General features: G+C 48.2%; 1 protein-coding gene across 1 annotated transcript in view; it reads left to right on the top strand.

The window, feature by feature from the left end:
- The window catches only part of wwox (WW domain containing oxidoreductase), a 209013-nt gene that overhangs the window by 25983 nt on the left and 155530 nt on the right, over positions 1-27500 (top strand). The gene's annotated exons all lie outside the window — the stretch shown is intronic.

Raw genomic sequence — 27500 nt, 5'->3', positions numbered from 1 at the left:
CTTCCGAGCCATCCCGGTTGCTGGCCCACCCCCTCTGCTGATCCGGGGAGGGCTGCAGACTACCACATGTCTCCTCCCATACATGTGGAGTCACCAGCCGCTTCTTTTCACCTGACAGTGAGAAATTTTAACTTTTTTCCCCCCAAATAAACAATTGTAAAAAAAGAGCTGCTTCAGAACAGTGAAGTAACTATTGACACTTCCATTGGGAATTTTTCTCTTCCCAGACCATGCCATAGGGATGTGTGGAAGGTTCCGTTTTGCAGCAAATCATTCACTCTTAGAAGTCTGACACATGGAGTCCAAATAGTCTCAGAATTAGAATTCTCAGAATTCACTCCAGTATATTTCCATTTTAAGGAATCCCCCCCCCCCATTCCCGGCTAATGAATAAAAGTCACAATATCCGAATAAATCTTTGCAGCAAATTCTCTCCTCTGGTGACATTATTAATAGATTCAGCAGAAGAATGGAGAGGAGGATTAATCTTTAAGATGATGGATGGACTCTCTTTGCCTTCCCATGCTCCTCCGTTAAGGTCATTTTGATAAGAGGGTATATTTTGGGGTGTTCTGCACAAAAGGTCATCATATCCTCTTCCAGGTCCCTCTCAGAGTTCCGCCCTGGCTGCCAGGAGTGGAGTTGTCGTCCCGATTGCACACAACCCCTGACCTCTTAACTACCTGCCCGCCGTTACTCAGTCTTTCTCTCTCACACATGCTCTCTCGCACTCTCTCTCTCTCTCTCTCTCTCTCTCTCTCTCTCTCGCTCTCGAGCTGTGTGGGGAAGCTCTACTGTGCAGAGTGGAGGTGAGAGTGATGGCTCACCCTTGGAGTGGAGCGGTGTGGTTCAGCCCAGTGCTGTGTTCTGACACTGGGTATAATAGGAAGGTCACCGGCAGATAATGGGCAGGTCAGAACAGCCACTGGCTGTTAGGAAGAGCAGGGTCAAAGGCCACATCCCTGCTAGCCAACCATACCCTGCTCTGCACGGACCAGCTACCATATGGACAAAACAACATGTTGTGGGGTAGATTTTTCACATGCTTTTATGCACAGGCTAGTTACATGTTAACATTCCAGACAACACATACATGATAATATCAAATATAAATCAAACACGTATTACATTTGATATTATTGTGTATTGAGGTTTGGACAGTGCATTATTGTGCTTTTTCCTGTTCTTTTACTGGTGGCATTTGTCTTGACCACTTATATGCTAAGTGTGGTTTTCATGACAGGTCTTGGGTCACATTTCCTCTGCAGGCAGAGAGCGCCGCGACTCTCGCTGCGTGCTGTGGCCCCTCCAGCAGGCTCATTAGGGGAGTTCGGAGTGGCGGAGAGGGGATAAACATTTACCTCGTGATTGTATTTTACAATAAGCCTGATGCTTGCTTGTCTTTATAGAGTTCAAGGGGGGGCCATTTTTACAGGCTGTGATGAAGCTACTGTAAAACGGGGGAGGGATTAACCAGCAGATGGGTGCCGGGGAAAAAGAGCGAGAGGGCGTAGATAAAAAGTTAAGACGTTGATACCAGTGACTGGAACACAATAACGGAGAAACTAGGCGCAACAAAGAGAAAGTCCATCCATCCACTATCCAAACCTCTTATCCTGCTCTCAGAGTCGCAGGGATGCTGGTGCCTATCCCAGCAGTCACTGGGCACCAGGCGGGGAGACACCCCGGACAGGCTGCCAGTACAAGGGGTCAGCAGCCCCTTTAGTCGAGCGGTTAGCAATGTTTCCTTGTGGTGCAGTACACCCCGGATTGAATCCCGCAGCAGGCGGAAATATGCTTGGTTACAAAGAGAGAGTGAAACAGACAAATTTGAAGACTGTAGTGTTTGCCTTCAGCCTGAACCTTTCCCTCCATATTATTCCGTTATTGTCCCTTACCTACTCATCTCTTATTCCACTCACAGTAGTGGCAGGTTAAGCTGCTGGTTAACAACCAAAGTGTTGCCTCTGTGCCAGTGATTTATTTTTCCTGATTGTCTCTAAAATTCTGCTTATCTTTGACTCTGACGTCTCCCTCAGAGAGCCGTAATAGACTCCCTTGAGAGGCAGCCCATTGCTTGGTGGGCCAACACAGGCCCTTGGCCCCAGAGTAGAAAAATACACACACACACACACACACACACACACACACTAACACTTCCTGGGTTTTAGTCCCCCCCCCCCCAAAATGCTTATTTCCCCACTGCCCCTCTCTACAACACATGCTAATGAGATGCTTTGTACAGGCGTTAATTAGCAAGCTAGCCACTGATTGCCTGTTTGTGATTGCTCTGTGTGTGTGTGTGTGTGTGTGTGTGTGTGCGTGTGCGTGTGCGCGCGCATGTGTGTGGGGCAGAGGGGTATTAATATGGCTGTATGCCGCTGAGGAGAGTTCTGTCAGGGTCTGCTCTGGAACCAATTAGGCTAAAGCTCTCTGTCCACCGAGGCTGCTGGGAGAAAAAAAGCCTGCTGCTTGCAATGTCAAACAGCAGCATTAACACATGGCAGGGAGACAGGCAAGACAGGCAAACTGAGAGATTAAGGAGCGGTCAGTCAGGTAGGCAAGCAGACAGGCAGGCTGACAGACAGTTACTTAGCTAGACAGGCAGATCAGACAGACAGGCAGACACAGAATAGGCTTTTACTCCTAGATGATACCACTCTTCCCTTGTCACAATACACCCACCCTCACTATGTTAGGTCAATGGCAGATCCCCGCCTAAGATTTTTAGAATTGCAGTGTCTTGCAAAAGGATCCAGACCCTTCCTTTTACATCTCACTTTGTGAAATCACACAATGAGGCACGTTTTTCTTTTTTGTAGCTTATTTTCTGCTACATGGTTTTTTATTTTTGCTAAACGCTTGAACCAAATATTTTCAAAAGTACAAGTTACAATTAACGTTAGAACTGAACCAGAAAAAAAAGACCATGGAATAAAAATTGACAATTGCACAGGTATTCTGACCAGTTCACCCTGGTGGAACTTAATTAATTTCGGTGCGCAAAATCATCTAAACAAGCCACTCAGTTATAAATCGATATCCTCTGCCTCTATAGGACAGTGGTTCTGTCTTAGTTCAATCAGATAAAGCATCTCATATTTAACCCAGATAGCAAAATTGCTGTGGACTGGACCCGTCCCACACCTGACACTTTCATCCGGCCCACATACCACGTGGAATGATGGCATTTGGGCGGTCTGCTCCTGTTTGCCAGATCTGGGCCAGAACCAAGCCATAGCAATGCCATATGTGCCATATATTTGCCAAAGGTGGGCCATATTTGTTTTGTGATATTTGAGCCAAATTCACCATTTACCACACGGGCCACTTCAGGGTCACATCCAGATTACATGTTGCCGAGAGCACCACATCTTTGCCAAAAAAGGTCCACATGTGATTTGGCATATTTGGGCCATATTTGCTATTATACATGTGGGCCACTTCAGGCTCACATCCATTTTGTCAGGGCCAGAAGAAGGCCATCAGTGCCGTATCATCGCCTGAAGTGGCCCACATCCGGGTGCTATCTGGGAAGGGTCCCTCTGTCAGGTGTTGTATTTAAAACAGTGACTCAACAATTAAAGCGGCTGTAGGTAACACTGAGCATTACACTGCAAAGCCTTCCACCTCTCTCTCTGCTGCCTCATATCACTCCGCTAAACCCCTGCTACCAAATGACCTCTGCATTGCTCTTCATCCCCTTACACTCATGTACAACAAGGAAATGTCAAAGCGAGACTCGTGAAACTTGTGTGATAGTTGATAATCTCATTCATTCATTCATCTTTCGCTGCTTCTCTGGGGCAGGGTCATGGTGGCAGCAAGCTAAGTAGGACACTTCAGATGTCCCTCTGCCCAGCAACACCCTCCAGCTCCTCCTGGGGGATCCCAAGACGTTCCCAGGCCAGATTGGACATGTAGTCCCTCCAGCGAGTTCAGGGTCTACCCCAGGGTCTCCTCCCAGTTGGCCGTGCCCGGTAAACCTCCTAAGAAAGGCGCCCAGGGGGTATCCTAATCAGATGCCCGAACCACCTCAACTGGCTTCTTTCGATGCGAAGGAGCAGCGGCTCTACTCCGAGCTCCCTCCGGATTTCCAAGCTCCTCACCCGATCTCTAAAGCTGAGCCCAGACACCCTACGGAGGAAACTCATTTCAGCCACATGTTTCCACAATCTCACCCTTTCAGTCACTACCCAAAGCTCATGACCATAGGTGAGGTTTGGAACAATGATTGACTGATAAATTGAAAGCTTTGCCTTCCAGCTCAGCTCCCTCTTCACCACAACGGTCCGGTACACCATCCGCATTACTGCTGATGCTGCACCAATCCGCCTGTCAATCTCCCGCTTCATCCTACCCTCACTCATGAACAAGACCCTGAGATACTAAAACTCCTTCACTTGAGGCAACAACTCATCCCCAACCTGGAGGGAGCAATCCACCATTTTCTGGTAGAGAACCATGGCCTCAGACTTGGAGGTGCTGTCTCTCATCCCAGCCATTTCACACTCAGCTGCAAACCGCCCCAGTGTGCGCTGAAGGTCACGTTCTGATGAAGCCAACAAAACCACATCACCTGCGAAGAGCAGAAATGCGATTCTGAGGTTCCCAAAATGGACACACTCCTCACATTGACTGTGCCTTGAGTTCCTGTCAATGAATATCACAAACAGAATCGGAGACAAGGGAAAACCTTGGCGGAATCCGACACCTACCGAAAATGTGTTTGACTTTGTGCCAAGAATGCGGACACAGCTTTGACTTTGGTTATACAAGGACTGGATGGCTTGTAGCAACTGCCCCAGTACCCCATACTCCCAGAGTACCCCCCCACAGAGTGCCCTGGGGTACACGGTCGTAAGCCTTCTCTAAGTCCACAAAACGCATGTAGACTGGCTGGTCAAACTCCCATGTCCCCCTCAGCACTTCCGCAAGGGTAAAGAGCTGGTCCATTGTTCCATGGCCAGGACGGAATCCGCATTGTTCCTCGCGGATCCAAGGTTCGACAATCGGCCAGAGCCTCCTTTCCAGCACTCTAGAGTAGACTTTCCCAGGGAGGCTGAGCAGTGTGATGCCCCGATAATTGGAACACACCCTCCGATTTGTTATGGATTGGCCATAACAAACACCATGTTCGAACATAAGGTAGTTCATAAGTGTACTTGGTACCAGAACACCTTAGGCCAAAGATCGATGATAGACTTTTTGGTTGTATCATCAGATCTGTGGCAGTAGGTTTTGGACACTCAGGTGAAGAGAGGAGCAGAACTGTCAACTGATCACCACCTGGTGGCGAGTTGGATCGGATGGCGGGGAAACCTGCCAGACAGACCTGGCAAACCCAAAGGTGTAGTGAGGGTGAACTGGGAATGTCTGGTTCTGGCAAACCATCTGGCGACTCAGGAAGGGAAAGCAGGGCTTGACTCAGGCTGTGTTCAGCAGGGGAGGGGAACTCTTGACCCGGACTAGGGGTTTTGTTGAGTGGTTGAAAGAACACTTTGAGGAGCTCCTGAACCCGGCTTACACGTCCTCAGTGGAGGAAGTAGAGTCAGAAGACTCAGGGGAAGCCCCACCCTTATTCCTGGCAGAGGTCTCTGAGGTAGTTAAAGAGCTCCTCGGTGGCAAGGCGCCGGGTGTGGCTGAGATTCACCCTGAGATGCTGAAGGCTGTGGACATTGTTGGGCTGTCTTGGTTGACACGCCTCTTCAGAGTCGCATGGAGGTCAGGGACAGTTCCTGTGGAGTGGCAGACTGGGGTGGTGCCTCCCATATTTAAAAAGGGGAACCGGAGGGAGTTGATCATCTATCCATGTAAAAACAATATTGTTTTCAGCGAACCTCTTAATTATGATTTCGCGCAAATGTGAACATAGCCTGAAATTAACATTGGCGACTATTCGCCTCCTGTTAACGTCCATTCTATGTGAGCGAAGGGGCGAATAAAACATTCGCTTCCGGTGGCGAAAGAAATTTGCGTCTTCAAAGTGGGAAGTTTAACTTCCGGGTAAAAAAAAGCTGGTGAACTTTGACCGGCGAATCCGCAGCCTCAACTATTTAGGCTGGACCCGAATACTCGTTAGTTGGGTAGGGATTCGGTTTCAATTTCGGGATTCGTGTGTGTGTGTGTGTGTATATATATGTATATACAGTATATATACAGTATATATATACTGTATATATATATATATATATATACAGTATATATACAGTATATATATATATACAGTATATACAGTATATATATACAGTATATATATATATACAGTATATATATAGGCTATCAATAAAGGCAAACTGCAAAATAACATGTCAGCCCATTCTTGTGTACTATATATATATATTGTAACGTGCATGGATAAGTAGACACGTTGGTCCTTGACTGAAGGGTCGGCCCCTTTAGTCAACTGGTTAACGTTGTCGCTTGCTGAGCGGGAGACACAGGTTCGCGTCCCGGCCATGGCGACGGTCTCCCAGACTGCCCCCCGAATTCGCTACAATATGTATTTTTTAATTGCGCTTTTAAAATGTGGAAACGCGCAGAAGTTGTTGCAAGTGTGTTGTAGGTTAACGTTATGCAGCCAACAGCGCCCCCTGGGGGCACTGACTGATGTATACTTGCCTTGTGTAACATGCCTCAGTTCCGTCATGGGCACAGCCGGTGAATACGCGTCACTAAGAGACACAGCCCGACTCTGTCTGCTATTTATATGCCGACAGAGTCGGGCTGTGTCTCTTAGTGACGCGTATTCACCGGCTGTGCCATAGCGGAACTGAGGCATGTTACACAAGGCAAGTATGCATCGATCAGTGCCCCCAGGGGGCGCTGCTGGCTGCATAACGTTACCCTACAGCAGAAGTGACGTCACGCTTCCGTTCACGTGGCCGCCGTTAAAACGGAGAACAATGGCGGAGGCCTCGGCTGTGTGGCGACGCTTTCATGTGAGCGACAACAAGGCAGTGTGCCAAACACGCAACGTGGAACTGGCCGGCGTACCACGGTGGCACAACACGCGTGGTAAATCACCCGAATGCTGTAAGTAGTGGGCTGTTCTTACACGGTGTTACAACCGAGACCGTACTAGTTAGCGAACCTAGCTTAGCTCACGTCTGTTTCCGGTCGCCATCATCGAGCTGCTGCTTTCATCCGCCGTTTAAACAGCAGCGGCCTCAGCGGCCTTATGCGTGGTGGTGAGGACGTGCGTTGACTTTGCTTGGGAAATAATCTCACCCGATCCCAATAGTTAAAATAAAACGCCAGGAGTCACGTGGGAACATCTGGGGCCAACGCAGTTATTGGCCTAAAAAGCCTCATAATATTTTGTTACGGCTGCGTCATCAAAAGTGTTGTTGTTATAGTAGAAATAAGCGTGTTTTATGTCTCTGTTTGACTCGTTAGGTTCAGGTTGTAAACCGTTATATATTTAGGCAGTGGCGGCTGGTGCTAAACATGTTGGGGGGGGCGCGATGTACCTTGGCGCAGCACACCTGACAGCTGTTTTAATGGCCGCAGTTATTAAGAAGGACCATTTAGCCTATAGATTTTATCAGGGTTCATAGACGGTGGATGATTGACAGTCGAGACGAGGCGTGGTGGTGGATGTGAACATGATTGACAGCCAAGAGAATTGTCCAATCGCATTAGATCAGTAACCGTTAAAACAATACTGTAACGATCGCGGATGAATAGGCTCGGTAGCCCTTGGCTACCGGGTCCGGACCCTTTAGTCGAGCGGTTAGCGGTGTCTCCCGCGGTGCGGGACATCCGGGTTCGCGTCTCGGCTGCGGCAGCTCCGGTGGTTGACCCCGAATCCGCTACAATTCACTGCCAATAAAAGTGGGGCGCACAGAACTGCGCCCCATGGAAAATCTGAAGAAACCAACAGACCTTGGCCTCAGGTCACCTGCTTGCAACAAGTTTGAAGGCTTACATAAGGTATCGTTTGGCCAGTGCCCCTCACTCAGGAAGTATATGTATTCAGACCGGAAGTATATGTATTCAGACAGGAAGTATATGTATTCAGACAAATCAACCAAATACCATTTGAACCAATATTTAATGCTGCTGACAGACGCTCAGGGACTGAGAACACTTTTATTTCATAATTATTTGCATTAGATTTTCATCTCTTGAGACAAGAGAGATGCTGCCTGGCTGGCAGTGAGTCGGGAGACCGGCATTGAACATAAATAAATGGAAAATGTATTAATAATCTCAATTTATATTTCACGGTATACAAATATAACTTGTACACCAATGCTCTTCCTCCGTATTTGTCTATGAAACCATGTACAAGTGAGAAAAGTGAAAACATTTATTCATCTTTTCCTGAACGTCGGTGTACATTTTCCTGTCTCAAAACCAACAGCCACTCATGTGTGACCGACAACCACACCCACTCGAACGGACTACAAACCAGCCAACTGACTTCCGTGTGTGTCACATCCTGCACTGCCCACATTCAGCACAAGAGGGAATTTCGCCGAAGCAGGAGATGGTCATTCGCCGGCGTTTGTGCATGTGTGGCAGTCACTGTAGCCTTATGCAGAATAATGAACCTAAACACAAAGCACAAACTGGTTTCAGAGTATGAAAGTGAATGTCCCTGAGTGGCCCAGTCAAAGTCCTGAATTGAATCCAGTTGGCTATACCGGTGGCAAGACTTGAAAAGTGCTGCCCATAAGCATTTCCCGAGCATCTCAAGCTTTAGCAGATCTGTCAAGAAAAGTGGAGAAAAATTACACCAAGTCAGTGTTCAGCGCGGGTAGAGGCTTGCCCTAAATGACTTGCAGCTATAATTGTTGCCAAGGTTTTTTCAATTAAATATTGAGGTCAGGTCGCCAAATCTTCATGCAGTTCTTAGATTTCAGTTTTTTTTTCTCCTTAGTTTTGCTGACATTTACCTTACCTACTTTTTACCCATAGAAATTTTCAGTTGGATCAAGTTTTAAATAAAATATTAAGTTACAAAAAAACGATATGCTATATTTTGAAATATGACTAACTGGTACGTCATTGAAGGGCCTGCACACTTCTGCATGACATTTATTGTTCAGAGCATCCAGCAGTATGGCTGCCCGTCTGTCTGTCCTTATAAGATAAGGTCACGTCAGAATCAGTGAGACGCACCGTTGGAGGCCTCTGCTATTTCAGGTGGGGCGACTAGATTCTTTTTCAAAGTGCAGAAGATGGAAAAGGTGTATTGAGAGATAGAAGGCAAGAGAGACAGATGGAAATATAGCATGGTAGGCTTAACTTAGGGGTTTAACATGTTTCTATGTACAGTTGCCTATGAACATAAGTGCATGATATTTTGGGGGGGGGGGGGGTCTGCCTTTTTCTCCCCAATTGTTCTTGGCTAATTACCCCACTCTTCTGAGCCGTCCCGGTCGCTGATCCAGGGAGGGCTGCAGACTACCATATGCCTCCTTTGACACATGTGGAGTCATCAGCCGCTTCTTTTCCCCTGACAGTGAGCAGTTTCACCAGGGGGACGTAGCACGTGGAAGGATCACGCGATTCCCTCCAGTCCCCCCCCCCCGCCCCCCTTGAACAGGTGCCCCAACCGACCAGAGGAGGCACTAGTACCGCGACCAGGACACACACCCACATCTGGCTTCCCACCTGCAGACACAGTCAGTTGTGTCTGTAAGGACACCTGACCAAGCCGGAGGTAACACGGGGATTCAAACCGGCAGTCCTCATGTTGGTAGGCAACGGAATAGACCGCTGCACTACCCGAATGCCGATGCATGATATTTTAAGGCCAAGAGTTGTTTCATTAATGAGGGTGTCATGTTTATCCTTCACGGCCCACACACATCAGTGTGAGGTGGCAAAGTTCGAGATGAGTTTGCCTGGATTTCTTCAGAAAACTCCAGGACAATGTTTATCAAGGCGCAGCATACAAGTATTTGAGGCCCTTTTTCACCGTTATCCTGAACTGCACTATTTTGGAGAGGGACAGAGTTGTGTGTGTGAGTGTGTGTCAGGGTCTGTCCACGTCTTTGTGTTCTGGTTTGCATGTTGTTTCATGTAAGTGCACGTGCACATGCACGCAAATGTCTGTTTTCCCAGCGCATAACCTGCTGTGTCAGTCTGACAGGCCCTGTGCCCCGCTGGCCACTGTGCTACACCACGCTTCTCCCACAAAGGCCAACAGGAAGTGACACATGTGAAATGCTGACCTGGTGGGTTGCAGGCCCCCTCCAGGGCCACAGGATGCTGCTCGTTTAGTTACTCTTTCCCCTCTGCTCCCTTGCTCTTTTTCTAGTCTTCCACCGAGGCCTCGGAAGGACTCGCGTCCCCATCTGTCCTTACTTTCCACACGTCTTTTTTTTGTCCCTTCTTTTTTTCTCTCCTAGAGTGAGTAAGGAAATTGCAACCCATTTCCCAGGTCAGTGAGCAGGTCTCCAACACTCTCCTCTGCTGCAGGAGAGAATAGGAGATCATATTTCATCATTTTTAGATCTTAAGTCTCTGGGGGCTTTAAAGCAGTTGGAAGGAAACCTTGATATTTTTGTGTTATTTTTATTTTGTCAGTTATTTAGTGGCTACCCTTTCACTTTTTTTCCAGAACCACTGGATCATTTATTTTATTAATTTATTTACTCACAAGACTACAGATTTACATGAGTGGACAATTACTACAGTTAATGCTTACAACTGACGCCAATAGCATATTCAGTCAGTTAACCAGTGACAGCTGGCCAGTACAGGGCACTGGGGGCACCGCCCCCTTCACATATCAAGAGATGAAAATCTACTCAAACATGTTAAATATAATTTAGTTGTATAATGCAAATAATGGTGAAATACAAGTATTTTTCAGTCTGTGGGCGCCTGTCAGCAGCCATTAAATATTGCTTCAAATGGTGTTTGGTTGATTTCTGTCCGAATACATATACTTCCTCGGTGAGGGGCGCCGGCCAAACGATACCTTATGTAAGCCCTCAAACTTGTGGCGAGCAGGTCTGTGAATGTTCTCATTCATCCAGGTCATGGTTATCCAAAGGAGTTGAATCAAGTGCAACTGGACTTGGTATATATACCAAGTCCAGTTGCACTTGATTCAACTCCTTTGGATTGTGGCGAGCAGGTGACCTGAGGCTGCTGTCAGATTGGTTTCTTCAGAACTGCGCCCCAGACACTCCCGCTTTTATTGGCAGCGAATTGGAATTGTTTTAATGTTTGTTGATCTAATGTGATTGGACAATTCTCGTGGCTGTCAGTCATGTTCACACCCACCACGACGCCTCATCTCGACTGTCCAGTGTTGCAGTACTCGAGTCCAGGACTCAGACTTGAGTCCGACTCGAGTCCTGATTTTCAGGACTCGTGACTCGACTTTGGCTTGAGCACTGATGACTCGGACTCAGACTCGAACACTGGGGACTCGAAACTCGACTCGGGACTCAAGGTTTAGTGACTGGACTACAACACTGCGACTGTCAATCATCCACTGTCTACAAACCCTGATAAAATCTACAGGTTAAATTGTCCTTCTTAATAACTGTGACTGTGGAGTGCTATATAAAATGCAACTTGACTGACTGACTGACATTAAAGTAGCTGTCAGGTGTGCGGTGCCAAGGTAAATTGCAACCCCCCCCCAAACATTTTTAGCACCAGTCGCCACTGCAGTTAATAACTTCATTCACTGAAGAAAAAAAAAAGCCTGTACAATTGTGAGTCAGGATGGCTCACATCACTCTCATCACTGTGTTTTGTTTTCCTGGGACAAAAAGTATGTAGGTTGTATTTGTTGATGCGCCGTTGAGATGGCTCCAGGTGAGTTGGATGAAGTCCATGGAGATGGCTTGTGGCGAGACTTAACCTGTGTAGAGATTTGGATATATAAAGCACTTTCCTTCGATTGCCCCCCTCACAGACTATACCGGTATTCTACCTGCGTTTTCGTCTTGCTGCTGTCCTCTCCCTGACCTTTGCCAATCTCAGGTACAAGAACCATTTGGACGAAGTGGTGGTTCGCCCTCTCCCTTATTCTGGGACAAGGGGTTGTGCAAATTGGCCTGTTTCCCCTATATATTACCAGCGTTGTCTTCAGTACTCCCGGGAAGCCTTCTCGTCGCCTTCTTATATATATTTATTTATTGGTTTCCTTCCCGCTTCCTGTCTGCAGTTTGGGAATAGAAAAGGCCCACACCCCCCACCTACACCCCACATTGGACTGGGGCAGAAGAGAAGGAATGGATGAAATGAGGTTGGAATTGCGATATGTAAATTTGATGAGGGAAAACCTTTTTTCGCCGCAATTTTATCTTGCTCTGATTCCTCCAAAGAGCGACCACTCAAAGCTTGCAAACTACAATAGGATTCCCGGTAATATACCGCTGAGGATGTGTTTACATTACGCTGGTGGAGGTTGTAATGCAGCTCATGGGTATACTAAAGGTGTTTTCGTGTCGTATGGAACACTTTAAGAGGTACGCAAGTGTAAAAGCTGAGTGCCATGAGGTTTTATGGTAGTAAGCAATTTGGATGTGCATGACGTGTGTGTGCGTGCGCGCGCTTGTTGGAGAGGGGGTGCAGGTGTGTATTGTAACACACCATGCGAGTACAGTATACAGTATGCAAATGTTGGCGTGCAGGTGTCCACATGCATGCGTGCACAGTGGTACACGCCCCGTCCACATGGTGTGTATTTAAATCCTTCATTATGCATTTTGCATAGCTTTGGGACATGCATCACTCTTCTCGGACTGCTAATAAAGTGACCAGGGAGATAGGGAGCCTAAATGAATCCTAAAGTGCCTGGCTTGCAATCCTCACTCTCCCTCACTACTCCGCCTAGTTATTCCAGTTATGCCTGTAGTGAAGTGCTGTGTGCAGCTCGCCCGTCTTCCTGCTGTCTGTCTGCCACAGCCAGGTGCTCTGTCTCCTGAAGAGGTGTGGCCCGCTCCACTCTTAATTGCTTAGACCACAGTGAACTATAGGCAAATGCGCTGTGTGAAGCAGGGCTGTGGAGGAATAATTTTGAATAAATCACAGAGTTAGCTGGGTGGCCTTTTCTGCTAAATAAGCAGTTTAGCAGCAGCCTCACACGGAGGTGTGAGTGTTAGAATGACGGGTCACTCGCCACGGGTCATGTTGGGCAGGATTTAAATGATTTAGATGATGTCACTGCCACTGAAGGCGACAGGTTGAGGAAGGATGTATAAGGCAGCACCTCTTTGTTGTTTGAACCTGACAGACTCTCATCCTTCACTCCTTCACTTTCTCCTCTGAAGGAGGGCACATAGCCCAGGGAAGGGGGCTTCTTATGATGAGAGAGGTTAGAGGTTGCTTGGATCTCGTTCTCTCTCTGTCTCTTTCTCCCCTTTTTTCCTCACTTTATTTCTCTGCCAACAGAGAATGTTTTTTTTATTTATTTTTTTATTGAAGTCCAAGAAGTGCTGACCACAGAGAGAGACACCTCCTGCCCACGCTGTAGTGTTTCCAATCAGAGGAGTAGCCAGCCTTATTATGCTCCAGCCAGATAGGCCTGGGCCTAGATCCTATCTGCCAAACTGGTTATCAGAGAATACTTAGACCAATCCTGCACCTGGCTATGATATTATTCCCTTATTAGCCAAGCTTTGTTAGCGTCTGTAGCATGGTTTGAAATTACTGTGGGTTCTGGTGTCCCCCCCCCCCTTTCTCCCCAATTGTATCCAGCCAATTACCCTACTCTTCCAAGCCGTCCCGGTCACTGCTCCACCCCCTCTGTCGATCCTGGGAGGGCTGCAGACTACCACATGCCTCCTCCCATACATGTGGAGTCACCAGCTGCTTCTTTTCACCATTTCACCAGGGGGACATGGTGTGTGGGAGGATCACGCTATTCCCCCCAGTTCCCCCTCTCCCCTGAACAGGTGCCCCCGACCTACCAAAGGAGGTGCTAGTACAGCGACCAGGATACATACCCACATCCGGCTTCCCACTTGCAGACACGTCCAATTGTGTCTGTAGGGACGCCCGGCCAAGCCAGAGGTAACATGGGGATTTGAACTGCCGATCCCTGTGTTGGTAGGCAATGGAATAGACCGCTACACCACCCGGATGCCCCTGGCTCTGGTATCTTTTGATGGAGTACATAGGAGACACAGAAAGCTAATTAGATGTAATTCTGTGTTTGATGCCTTGGTGAGATGTGTGTTGTGTGATGCTGTCACTCCTCATCTCTGCTCACCCACCATGAGTCTATTCATACACGAGATTGGGAAGGACAACTATATGGGGACTATTGTGTGTATTTGTGAGTGTTTGTGTGTGTATATTTGACTGCGTCTGGGCGAACGTGCATCACAGACACTACATGCATGTGTCTTGGTGCATTACATGAGAGCGAGAGAGACGGAGAAAGAGTGTGTGTGTGTGTGTGTTAGAGAGGGAGAGTGCTGTGTACATGTGTTGCCTATTGTCTGTTTGTATTGGGTATGAAGGATGGGGATTGTCTGGAAACGAACAGACGTGTGCATCACAACATGTCGCCGACTGCCATGCCTGACTGTCCTGACACAGAGAAGTCACAAGCTCAATGTCACCACAATCAAGGACAAGAGGCACAGTACTCTCTGGAGGATATCAAAAGTGGTTTCTAGCGTCTGGGTAGCATAGCAGTCTATTCTGTTGCCTACCAACACAGGGATCGCCGGTTCAAATCCCTGTTACCTCTGGCTTGGTCAGGCGTCTCTACAGACACAATTGGCCGTGTCTGCAGGTGGAAAGCCGGATGTGGGTATGTGTCCTGGTCGCTGCACTAGCGCCTCCTCTGGTAGCTCAGGGCACCTGTTTGGGGGGGGAGAATAGTAGTGTGAGCCTCCCACAAGCTACGTCCACCTGGTGAAACTCCTCACTGTCAGGTGAAAAGAAGCGGCTGGCGACTCCCCATGTATTGGAGGAGGCATGTGGTAGTCTGCAGCCCTCCCTGGATCAGCAGAGGGGGTGGAGCAGAGACCGGGACGACTCGGAAGAGTGGGGTCATTTTTATTATTTATTTATTTATTTATTTACTACTTATTGATTCCCGTGGGGAAATTGTTCCTCTACATTTAACCCATCCTAGCTGTGTAGCTAGGAGCATTGGGCAGCTGCCGTGCAGTGCCTGGGGACCAACTCCAGTTGGTCTTTCCACGCTTCGGTCAGGGGCACAGACGGCAGTATTAACCCTACCATGCATGTCTTTTTGATGGTGGGGGAAACCAGAGCACGTGGAGAAAACCCACACAGACACGGGGAGAACATGCAAACTCCACAGAGAAAGGACCTGGGATGACCTCCAAGGTTGGACGACCCTGGGGTTTGAACCTAAGACCCTCTTGCAGTGAGGTGACAGCGCTAGCCACTGCGCCACCGTGTTGCCCACTTGGAAGAGTGGGGTAATTGGCTGGATACAATTAGGGAGAAAAAGGGGGGACCCCTCCCCCCAAAAAAGTGGTTTCTACAAGAACAAGATAGAATATGTTTTCTCTGTTGTGACCACGATGAGAACTGAGTTTTTTGGGTGAAGGACAAAAAAAAGAAAAAAGAAAACTGTCTACAATTAGACATCTGCCAGCTGAGGAAAAACAGATTTGCTAAACTAGTAATGATGATAGCATAAATTAATTCTGAATGATTGTACTTGTTAAAGGAAATTGGGTAGCATAACTTCATGGTTGATAAATGATAGCAGACTGTCAAATAATGAGTTTCAGGTCAGGGTTTCCACTTGAAAATGGCCACGGTTTGGTTTATAAGACAACCCTGCAAAGCATCTGTCATTCTTTGGAGGGTTTCTGCTCATATTGCTGTGATTCTCTAAGCCTCGTCCTCGTGATTCGGTTTGCATTTGGGTCTAATGTAACTGATCAGTGGCGGCTGGTGCTAAAAAGAAAATGTTGTGGGGGGGGCACAATGTACCTTAGCTGCACACCTGACAGCTGCTTTAGTGTCCTCACAGTTATTAAGAAGGACAATGTAGCCTATAGATTTTATCAGGGTTCGTAGATGGTGGATGATTGACAGTCGAGACGAGGCGTGATGGGGGTGTGTGAACATGTATGACAACCACGAGAATTGTCCAGTCACATTAGCTCAATAACCATTAAAACAATACCAATTCACTGCCAGTAAAAGCGGGAGTGTTTGGGGCAGCACAGAACAGCGCCCCCTGGAAAATCTAAAGAAACCAATCAGACAGCAGCCTCAGGTCACCTGCTCGCCACAAGTTTGAGAGCTTACATAAGGTATGGTTTGGCCGGCGCCCCTCACCCAGGAAGTATATGTATTCAGACAGAAATCAACCAAATACCATTTGAACCAATATTTAATGCTGCTGACATGCGCTCACAGACTGACAACACTTTTATTTCATCATTTGCATTATACAACTAAATCACATTTAACATGTTTAAGTAGATTTTCATCTCTTGATATTTGAAGGGGGCGGTGCCCCAGCGCCCTGTACTGGCCAGCCGCCACTGCAAATGATATCAGTGATCCACTTAAAGCATCCAAAAAATTTTGCCTCAGGCATAGGTATCATTAGATTCCAGGAAAGGTGTGTGTGTGTGTGTGTGTGTGTGTGTGTGTGTGTGTGTGTGTGTGTGTGTGTGTGTGTGCTTTGACATGGAGTTAACACTGTTTTACAGCTTAATCAGTCTGTGTAACTGAATGCATATTTATCAGAGAGTAAACTCATGCTCAAAGAATTGGACTCGAACCCATGCATCATCATCACACACACACATATACATGCATGCACACACACACACGGACCCACATTTCATTAGAGAGGCAGAATCAGGCAGCAGCAGATTAAAAACAACATGTGTTTTTACAGGTCCATAAATCAAGCCGGGGACGAGCGGGATTCATTTGGAGAACACCGGGGTTGTTCAGCACCGTGTAGTTGCCCCCACGTGACTAATGCTTCAATGCAGCACTTGATACACTGCCTTTTTATTAGTTTAAATCCTCCTGCCCCATATCGATGATTGTTTCTCAGCGCTCGTCCGGCTTACAGAGTAGGCTTGATGTTGTGTTCATATTGAAATACTATTTTTTTTTTTTTTAATTTATTTCTGATTTTCCCCTTTTTTCTCCCAATTTAGTGGCCAATTGATCCCTATTTTAATTCAAACACCCACCCTCGTATTGCATGCGTTCGCCAACTGCATCTCTCCGGCCGGCAGTCTCGAAGGAAAGCGCCTCCCCACTTTCGTGACAAGGCGAATCCAAGCCGAACCACTGTTTTTCCGACACACACAGAGACGCATTCACATGACGAACACAAGCCGACTCCGCCCCCCTCCCGAAGACAGCGTTGCCAATGATTGCTGCTTCATCGAGTCCGGCCATAGTCGGATCTGACGAGACCGGGGCGCGAACCCCAGTCCCCAGTGGGCAACTGCATCGACACCAAGCCGACGCTTAGACCGCTACGCCACCGCGGACCCTTGAAATACTATTTTGTCAATGGAAGGGCTCTGACCAGGCCTACACTCTGACCAGGCCTACACTCTGACCAGGCCTACGCTGTGACCAGGCCTACACTCTGACCAGGCCTACACTCTGACCAGGCCTACACTCTGACCAGGCCTACGCTGTGACCAGGCCTACACTGTGACCAGGCCTACACTGTGACCAGGCCTACGCTCTGACCAGGCCTACGCTGTGACAAGGCCTACACTCTGACCAGGCCTACGCTGTGACAAGGCCTACACTCTGACCAGGCCTACACTGTGACAAGGCCTACACTCTGACCAGGCCTACGCTCTGACCAGGCCTACACTCTGACAAGGCCTACGCTCTGACCAGGCCTACGCTCTGACGAGGCCTACGCTCTGACCAAGCCTACACTCTGACAAGGCCTACGCTCTGACCAGGCCTACGCTCTGACCAGGCCTACGCTCTGACCAGGCCTACGCTCTGACAAGGCCTACGCTCTGACCAGGCCTACGCTCTGACAAGGCCTACGCTCTGACCAAGCCTATGCTGTGACGAGGCCTACACTCTGACAAGTCTTTACTCACACCGTAGCTTGTTTAGCAGCATATTCTGATTCAGGAGAGAGAGCACAAAAGCAAATGGCTTCTTTCTTTCTTTTTTTCCCTCCACTTTTTCTTCCATGTTGTTACCTGGCCAATTACCCCACTCTTCTGAGCCGTCCCTGTCGCTGCTCCACCCCCTCTGCCGATCCGGGGAGGGCTGCAGTCTACCACATGTCTCCTCCCATACATGTGGAGTCGCCAGCGGCTTCTTTTCACCTGACAGTGAGGGGTTTCACCAGGGTGACGTAGCACGTGGGAGGATCACACTATTCTCCTCAGTTCAGAAGACCAGGGTTCTGGTGTTTCCCTGTAACACTCCAGTGGAAGACCAGAGTTCCGGTGTTTCCCTGTAACACTCCAGTGGAAGACCAGGGTTTCGGTGTTCCCGTCTAATACTGAGAGAAGAGAGCCAGCCTGCCCGTGTGGACAGACAGGCTGTTTAATCTGTTACTGCTGCTCTGGCTGCTCGTATTTTGAAAGCAGAATCACTTATTCAATATGTTTTGTTGATCAGTGTTGCTCTGGACTCACACACACACACAGGTAAATAAATGAGCCCTCGATTAAAAAGCACCTAACAGTCAAGTTCAAGAATACTATAGAGGTGTGTGTGTGTGTGTGTGTGTGTGTGGTGTTGGATTGTGTGTCAGTGCTGGTCTCAGGCCTGAGAGAAGGTGTAATTTCCCCTGCACTAAAACCCCAACAAGTGGCACCAGGGGAGAGAGGAGCATATTATAGGTTCAACTGCCTCTGCTCCCCTGGACCAGAGAGCTACAGGCTTCCCTGACCTGTGACCCGGCCCAGCCGTTGTGTGTGTGTGTGTGTGTGTTTTAGATAAACAGTTCTATATGCTGGCAGTTCATATAGGCTACTGTGCAGGTAGAGTAAATATATCAAATGACTTTATAATGAAAGCTGTTGTAACTCACTGAACCCATTTTGACCTTTGAACTCCACAACACCTTCAGTCACCCCTTTATATGTAGACAGCAGGGGCCTCACCACATGGTAGAGCAGTAAGTTGCTTGCACACGTGAAAGGAAACGCTCCAAAGCTGAGCTTTTTATTTGGCCTTCTGTGCTGTTGACACCTGACTGAAGAAACTTGTGTTTTAGTTAACCGTAGGTCGTATTTTTCCAGTTGTGCCGGTAGTTGGTAGATATCTCAAAGAGCAGCTAGAGGCATCTATTTCCCAGAGAAATAGCCCCTATCGGCCATCCAGGTAGCGTAGCGGTCTATTCTGTTGCCTACCAACTTGGGGATCGCCGGTTCGAATCCCTGTGTTACCTCCGGCTTGGTCAGGTGTCCCTACAGACACAATTGGCCATGTCTGTGGGTGGGAAGCCGGGTGTGGGTACGTGTCCTGGTCGCTGCACTAGCCCCTCCTCTGGTCGGTCGGGCGCCTGTTCGGGGGGAAGGAGAACTGGGCGGAATAGCGTGATCCTTCCATGTGCTACGTCCCCCTGGTGAAACTCTTCAATGTCAGGTGAAAAGAAGCAGCTGGTGACTCCACATGTATGGGAGGAGACATGTGGTCGTCTGCAGCCCTCCCCAGATCAGCAGAGGGGGTTGAGCAGCGACTGGGACGGCTCGGAGAGTGGGGTAATTGGCCAGGTACAATTGGGGGGGGAAAGAAATGGCTACTATCCTCTTTGTATCAACTTTGGGAAAATATTAGCTTGATTTCTGCTGTAGTTCCACTTTTACCTGTTTGCCCTTCGTTGTCCAGTCAGCTTGCCGTCCTTCTACGTCCATGAGGGTTACAGAAGTTTGAAATGGGGCAAGGTTACTGACAGACCTTTGTCATTCCTTTAGGTTTTTCTGTGGCACTGAACTGTGAACACAGCTAATTGGTGCCTCTCATCCCCCCTTTGAAAGACACCACTTCCTGTTAATATTATGTCATGATAAATTAGCCCAAATTGAGCCCCCCCCCACACACACACACACCAATGAAGGACTTGTCTCTGTGTGCTGGTAGTGTCCCTGAGTGATTGATGGAGACAGGATGGAACATTTCAGTAGGGAGGGGGGCACCAAGGTGAAGTCAGTGGAGGGGCATGGGAGTTGGTATGGCTGAGGATGAGGTTTGACTCTCTATAAACCCCATTTCTGTGTGGTTTAAATGGCCAACAACATTCAAAGCAGGCAAGCTGGAGTGATGGTTGGAGGGAGAGAAGAAATAATGAAAGTATCAGAGATGACAGCAGTGTAGAGTACAGTTTAGGTGGTGAGGAGGAGGAGGGGAAGTGGGGTTGATCATCCATTACATCCCACAGTGGTCCAGGGGTTGGCTTTGTGAAGACTGATTCTGAGCAATCAGCTTTGGACTCCATCTCCCATAAATCCTGGCGTATGACGCTGATGGATGTGAGCCATAAAGCCCCCAGCTCTTGACATGTGGAGAGGCAACATGGAGAACCATGGGGAAAATGGGAGTGCTCCGGGTTAATGTCAATGAGGCCTGAGAGTGAAGAGGGGATGATGGAGGGAAGACGCTGAACCTGCTTGGTTGCGTGTGCCCCATAGCAGTGAGGGAGAGGCGGGGAGAGAGAGAGAGAGAGAGAGAGAGAGAGGAACGACAGCCAAGAGCAGAACAAGATCAGAGTTTGCTGGGACATTGCAGAGGAATTTGGTAGGACATTATAATGATTCAGTGGTCACTGTATTGGTTTTGAACCCACATTGCTTGAGGTACAAAGTGAAGTTCTTGCCTCGCTGATTTATTTATCCCCTCAGGATGAGATGTTGGGGGTCTAAATATCTTTACTGACACACACTTGGCAATTTGTCTACAAACATTGGTGAGAAGCTTAATGACACTGACATTACTGTCTCGGTGTCTGTTCAGGGGCAGGGATGTGTTGGTGCACTGCGAGCAATAACGCCATTCTCATTTCTGCCTGTGACGGCACGCCAGTGTAGCTGGTGGGTTTGACGTACGATAAGATAAATATAGCTTATTAAAAAAGCCTCATGATCTTTGAAGGGCAGAAGACTAGGAGCCGCAGACCTGGGTAGACAGGAAATGGAGACAGGAGTACTTCCTCATTAACAGATTCCCATCAGGGTCATAAAGCACCATCCTAAAACACACTAGGAAAATGCTCTGATTAGGGGGTGGAGGGGCACGGCTGCCCTAATGAAGGCTTTCCCCCACAGTCATTTATGATATTGGTGGGGTTGGTGTGGTGACTAGGCCTCTGGGATGGGCAGGGTTGCTACGGATATGATAACGGATGCGAGGTAGCAGATGCAGTAGTATATCTGTATGGATGGGAAGCGATGTGAGGGACTGCGTGACCACAACTCATTTGGTGCCATGGGTTTTAATAGGTTGGGGCTCGGGGATGCAAGCTTGTGTTAAGAGCAAGGGGAGACGCTAATTTTGCAAGAAAATCAAAAGGGTCCGAGGCCTGTGAGTAGTTGGCGCTGGACCCACTAAGATGACCATGAGCGTAGTGTTGCCTTTGCTTTCATTTAGTTGTAGTGGCCCCAGCTGGAAAATTGGCCCCCACCAGCTATAAAAATGCAAATACATTGAAAATTAATCACCTGGCTTTATTACGATATAAATGCTCAAATAAGAACTATTCTTAAACCACTAGGAGCGAACCGGGGTCTCAGAACCGAAATTAGGCTCATATCTACAAAAAAATGATAAAATGATGACAGGAAGCGCTGCGTGGGGGCGTGCATGGCAGGGTTTTGCCCTCTTTACTTTCTATTCAGTCAACTCAGCAAGTGAATTCTCTTCAAAATGTAAAAAAAAATGGACATCTTTTGCAATCCACCATTTTATATCCAACTTAGAGAGAAGTTATAAAGAATGAAGACGATGTCATTATCACGTTAGCCGCTCTTTCAGTTTACATTGTGAGCCGAGTGAATGGACTCTCATCTTGGTGGATGGGCAGTAAGAAAGAAAAAGAAAAAAGCAGAATAGAATGGAGTATGACGACTACTGTAGCTTGTGAGCGGTTCAGAAGAACTCGTGTGCTGTAACTGGTGGCTGCATGAAGAGTTGTCTCTATGAGATGTCGTAGGGAGCTGAATTTGAACGAAGCACAATGGGTTTGGGAAAAAGCCTCGCTGGATTGTGTTTGATTTCCCTGTTTTTTTCTTCCCTCTTTTAAATAAAACCTACTTCCAAACGCATCTTCCCCAACTCCTCCTTTGAGCCAATTCCCTTCACACAGCTCTCCCTCTCCTCTTCCTCATCCGCTTCTCCTCTTCCCTCATCTTCCTCTCCTCTGCCTCCCTCACCCGCTCCTCCCAGCAGCAACCTGAGGCCCTCGTGTCCACCTCATTCATCACTTGGGTTTGATTCCCCCACTCCAAGAAAGAAAGAGTAGAAGAGGAGGGAGAGAGTCACACCAAACCCTCCTCAGTTCTCTTCCCTCCATTTTTTTGTTTTGTTTTACCTCTCTTCCTTAAGTATGTGAGGGAGAGATGGATGCAGCCAGTGGAATTAATTGCACCCCGTTACTGAAGATCAGCAAGTTTGCTCTGTTGGCGTGCTGATCTGCCATATGGCTGCCCACTAGGTGAACACTTTGATTAATGTTGCCCACTTCCCAACCCCCCCCCCCCCCCAACTAATATTTGATGCTGATAACAGAGTCGTCTCCTCTCCTTACGCTTGGCCGTCTTCCCCCTCTCCTTTTCTTCCTGTTTTCTCTTTGTTTTCTCCTCCACCCGGCTTTATGCGTGCCGCTGGTGTTTGCTGGAAAACTCTGGCCGACAGCGAAGTTCTCATGTTGGTTTTTGCAAGTCTGTGAACAAGAACGACGGCTAAATGCTTTGAGTGTTAAAGTAAACACAGTTGTATTTTGTCTGGGTCACATTTAAAGTGCTTGTGTACGTGATGTGTGGTTGGTGAGGGCAGTGTGGAGTTGACATTATCGTGGAGCGGGAGGAAGATAGGGAGTTTGTATTGGAGAGGTGGGCTCAGCGTTACGGGGTAGGTGTCCTTTGCAGTTGATTAGGCCCCTGGTGTGTGTGCTACATTTCTCTATTAGCCTCCTCCGCCTCCTTTGTCCTCTCCTCTGTTCAGCAGCTACTCTCTGTCCCAGAAGTCTGGGCTTGCACACAAACACATACATGCTCACGTGTGCCAGAGTCAAATGGGAGGCTGTCTCGGGGTCCAGGCGGTAACAAGGAGCTGAACAGATGTTGGAGTCACAATATCAATAGGGCTGAGTGCAGGTAATAATACCTCTGCAGGCTTCAGCCATGAGACCGCACTAACTAGCAAGGCAACTCTCAGGTGGAACATCAGCTCTCAAATCACACCAAGCAGCATTTCATGTTTGTATGTGTGCTGCTATTACATGTTAGGGACAGCCTGCGAGGGCGGTGTCAGTGTCATCATCAGCTGAGATAAAACATTCTCACCTAAGGTCACAAGTTCATATTTGTTTTTTTTTCTTTGGTATAATGAGGCAGCGACAGAGAATGCTCCACAGACACGTATGCAGAGAACATCTACTGCAATCACACTGGCGCTTTGTTTTCTCTTTGTTTTATGGCTCGCCCCTGCTGGTTGTCTATTTCGGTCTCTCTCGGTCTTGTTAAGTGCTGCCATTCTCCTGTGTTTGGATGTGGCCCAGAGGGCCCTTAGCGAGGCCTAGGGCTCGGAATGGGTTGCGAGCCCCAGCCGGGGGTTGTCCGCGTCGGCATTGCCAGACCCACTAAATCTCCCTTAATGCCCTGGGCGGATGTAGAGGGGGTGTTGCCAAGGTGGTGGGCCCTCCAAAGAGGCTGATTGAGATGCAAATGGATGCCATAACTCAAATGTAATGCAGACCCAAAGCCCCCTTTGCCATGTCCATTCCCCTTCACCTCGCTCACTCACTCAGTCACCTGTCTCTCCGTTTACTGCAGCGTGGTAGGGGTAACTGTTATTGTCTTTGGCTAAAGCCAGATATCTCTCATGATCCAAGATGGAGAGGTGCGCAAGAGAGAAGACCAAGGGGAATGACAGTGGGTGAGGATGTGCAGCGGTGGTGGCGTTGCTCAGGATCTCCAACGTGGGTACTTGAAATGTAGTAGCCGACCAAGCACACCTAACTAACTAACTTCTTTTTTGTGTTAGCAAGAACAGATGGAGACAGTAAACTGTGTGGGACTTGGGATGCCAGTGGAGAGGTGGCGTGAACAAGGGAGGAGGAGGAGGGGGAGGAGTAATTGCACAGTCCTTTGCTGAATTGTTCTGTGGATGCAAATTTAAATCCCTCCTATTATTTTAATAATCTGCCTTTTACTGCTTGCGCTCGGATCATTTGTTTGCAAACCAGGTTATTTGGAGAGGGAGGCTCGGGGGTAATTTCATGCTTTGGAGCATTTATATCTATAACTTAATGAGGAAAGGGCCTGTTGTTTCCTGGTAATACACTGCTAGAGGGAGGCAAACTTTTTATTCCCCGTTTACGGCACTGTTAGAGGGCAATAATGTCGGATTACTCTGACAGAATTAAGGGGCAGACCAAGGGGAGACCTAATGTAGCTTTGTGTGGTAAGCCAAACTTAATTTAGACCTTTTACACAGCAGTATTTTTGGGTTCATTTTTAGCTTTTGCTCGTTCGGGGTTTAAACACCGGCCAGTCGCAGTAAACTGATGGCGAGCTCTTCAGATTTAAGCATTTTCATTGCAGTTGCTTGCCGAAGTGCCTTGGTTTGTTTTTCGCTGGTCCCGAGGGCTGCAGACCTCTGGGGATTTTCGAGGTGTCTTTGTTGATATGTATGGACCCCCCCCCCCCAAAAAAAATTGTACCTGGCCAATTACCCCACTCTTCTGAGCTGTCCCAATCGCTTCTCCGCCCCCTCTACTGATCTGGGGAGGGCTGCAGACTACCACATGCCTCCTCCGATACATGTGGAGTCACCAGCCGCTTCTTTTCACCTGTCAGTGAGGAGTTTCCCTGTCCCCACCGAACAGGCGCCCCAACCGACCAGAGGAGGCGCTAGTGCAGCAACCAGGACACATACCCACATCCGGCTTCCCACCCGCAGACACGGCCAGTTGTGTCTGTAGGGACGCCCGACCAAGCCGGAGGTAACACGGGGATTCAAACTGGCGATCCCCGTGTTCGTAGGCAACGGAATAGACCACTACACCACCCAGACACCCCCTGCACGGACTCTTTATCACAGTTTGGGGATGTGAAATATTTAGTTGTGTGCTTCCCTCTTCTCCCTGCTTATTGTCAGTCAGGCCCTGTCAGGGCAGACAGTGTGCCGAGTGGCCCGGCCCAAATCATTTTACGAACAACTTTATTGCATTTGGCTGGGGGATGAGAGGGGACTCCTCAAACTACGGAGAGGAGCGCACATGCCAGTGAGATGATCAGGACTTTTAATGTTGTTACCCCTCAGTGGTGGAGACAAAGGGATGGAGAGATCGAGGGAGTAAACATGGGGAGAGGGAAGGTATCTGCAAGGCACGCATCGTCTGCCACCTCTACTCCCTCTCCTCTTTTCTGTTGTCCTTCCTCCTTGCTGTCACTCCATCATCCCGCCCTCCCCTGGTGAGGGCTCTTCTTTCAGCAAATTAAATCAGACTGCATGAATTAAAGCAATAATGCAATTTGTTTACTAGGCATCATTTATTCTTTGTCAGGCAGTCCTCTGTCGTCGCTGTAGCAGGCTGACCTCTGACCGCGGCTCAGGTCACATGACGCATTTATTACATTGTTCCACGAGCGTCTTTCAGGCGACTATTATCAGGCGACAAGGGGCTACAGATACATGATGAGAATCCTATTATTCAAATCTGTGTAACATTATAACAGAACACAATGCACGACCTCAGCAACCGAGAGGGGCAGTCATGTAAATAGTGCCTGAACCAATACAGCTGTGTGTAATAAATGTGATTTTTCTTTTTTCATCCCTGTCTTAACCCTCCGTTTTCAATGCACTTATCTTGTCACAATGCACATTTCATTCTGGTTTTCTTTTTCACTTATTCGGCGATATTGCTTCCTCCGTGGCGATTTCAAACCAGGAAAGGAGACGATAGTTCATCTCGGGAGTCGAGACAAAAAGCACAATCTCGTCTCTGTCCGGCCTAAACTATTGTGACAGTGAAAAATGCAAAGCAGTTTAGAACGGTGCCAAACAAAGCGCTTTTAATCAAAGTGCATGCCAGAGCCTGCCGAGTGTGAAACCCGCCCTCATCACGAGGCCCATTACACACTTCCTGGATCAAAGGCCTCCGTCTTCCTCAGCTGCCAGATCCTTTACTTATTCAATTATCTTGTGCGTCTGTTATTTTAGAGTTGGGACGGGGTTGGGTAATCAAAATCAAAGGAATGTAATTTGTCATTATAGGTGTATAAATACGGGCGTTTCTGCAAGTGTGTTTGGTGCATCACCAGCGCCCCCGGATACGGACGTGATGAGCGGCGTCAGAAGAAATGAAACAGTGTAAAACCAGCAGGTTTACACAAAGCAATCCCATTACGGCGGCACTTGTGAAGAGAGCACTTTATTTTGTCCTGGAGAGAGTCGAGCTTTATTGCTGACGCCCCCAAACAGAAAGTTGTGTTTATAAGTGCACGGGGTCTAGGAGTTTTCACGCCGACTCCATTGTTATCTAACCAAGACATAATCAGCATCCGAGTCTGAGCACGCTGCTGGCTCGCACGCCAAAGCCCCTGCGCGGAATTGCAAAATAAGCTGGGTGTAAATATGTAATTGCCAGTGCTTATTCTAAGATCTGAAATATTAGGGAGCAATATGGATTGCATTAAAATCCCGGTTGTTAGGGGTATCGGTTACATTGAAGACACGCAGGAAAATGTGCACCGTCTGCGAATCCGGCGGAGATGGAGTGGGTGAGATGAGGGGTAAGATAGGAGCAGGAGAGGGTGAGGAGATGGAGACGAAGAGTAAGATGAAAATCTCTCCATGTCTCTTTTGAGAACACAGACACATTATTTAAATCACTATAACTTTTTAATGTAAATGGGATCAGCCCGTGTAGGCATACTGTGAGGGGGATGAGAAGCCGAGGAGAGGGAGACAGATGGAGAGAGAGACAGAAATGGGGAAAGAGAGATAGAGGGGAAAAAAATCTAGACATTAGGTTTCTAATAAAGAAAATATGTTTTTGAATGATATTGTCAATATTATTGGTTGGATATTAACGGTGGATGTTGGCAATAGAATCCCCCCCCCCCATTTTTCTCCCCAATTGTACCTGGCCAATTACCCCACTCTTCCGAGCCGTCCCGGTCACTGCTCCACCCCCTCTGCTGATCCGGGGAGAGCTGCAGACGACCACATGCCTCCTCCCATACATGTGGAGTCACCAGCCGCTGCTTTTCACCTGACAGTGAGGAGTTTCACCAGGGGGACGTAGTGCGTGGGAGGATCACGCTATTCCTCCCAGTTTCCCCTCCCCTCTGAACAAGCGCTCTGACCAACCAGAGGAGGCGCTAGTTCAGCGACCAGGACAC

The sequence above is a fragment of the Lampris incognitus genome, chromosome 6, assembly GCF_029633865.1.
Source record: "Lampris incognitus isolate fLamInc1 chromosome 6, fLamInc1.hap2, whole genome shotgun sequence".
Lineage (NCBI taxonomy): Eukaryota > Metazoa > Chordata > Actinopteri > Lampriformes > Lampridae > Lampris > Lampris incognitus.
This window is presented reverse-complemented; position numbering and strand designations above follow the sequence as displayed.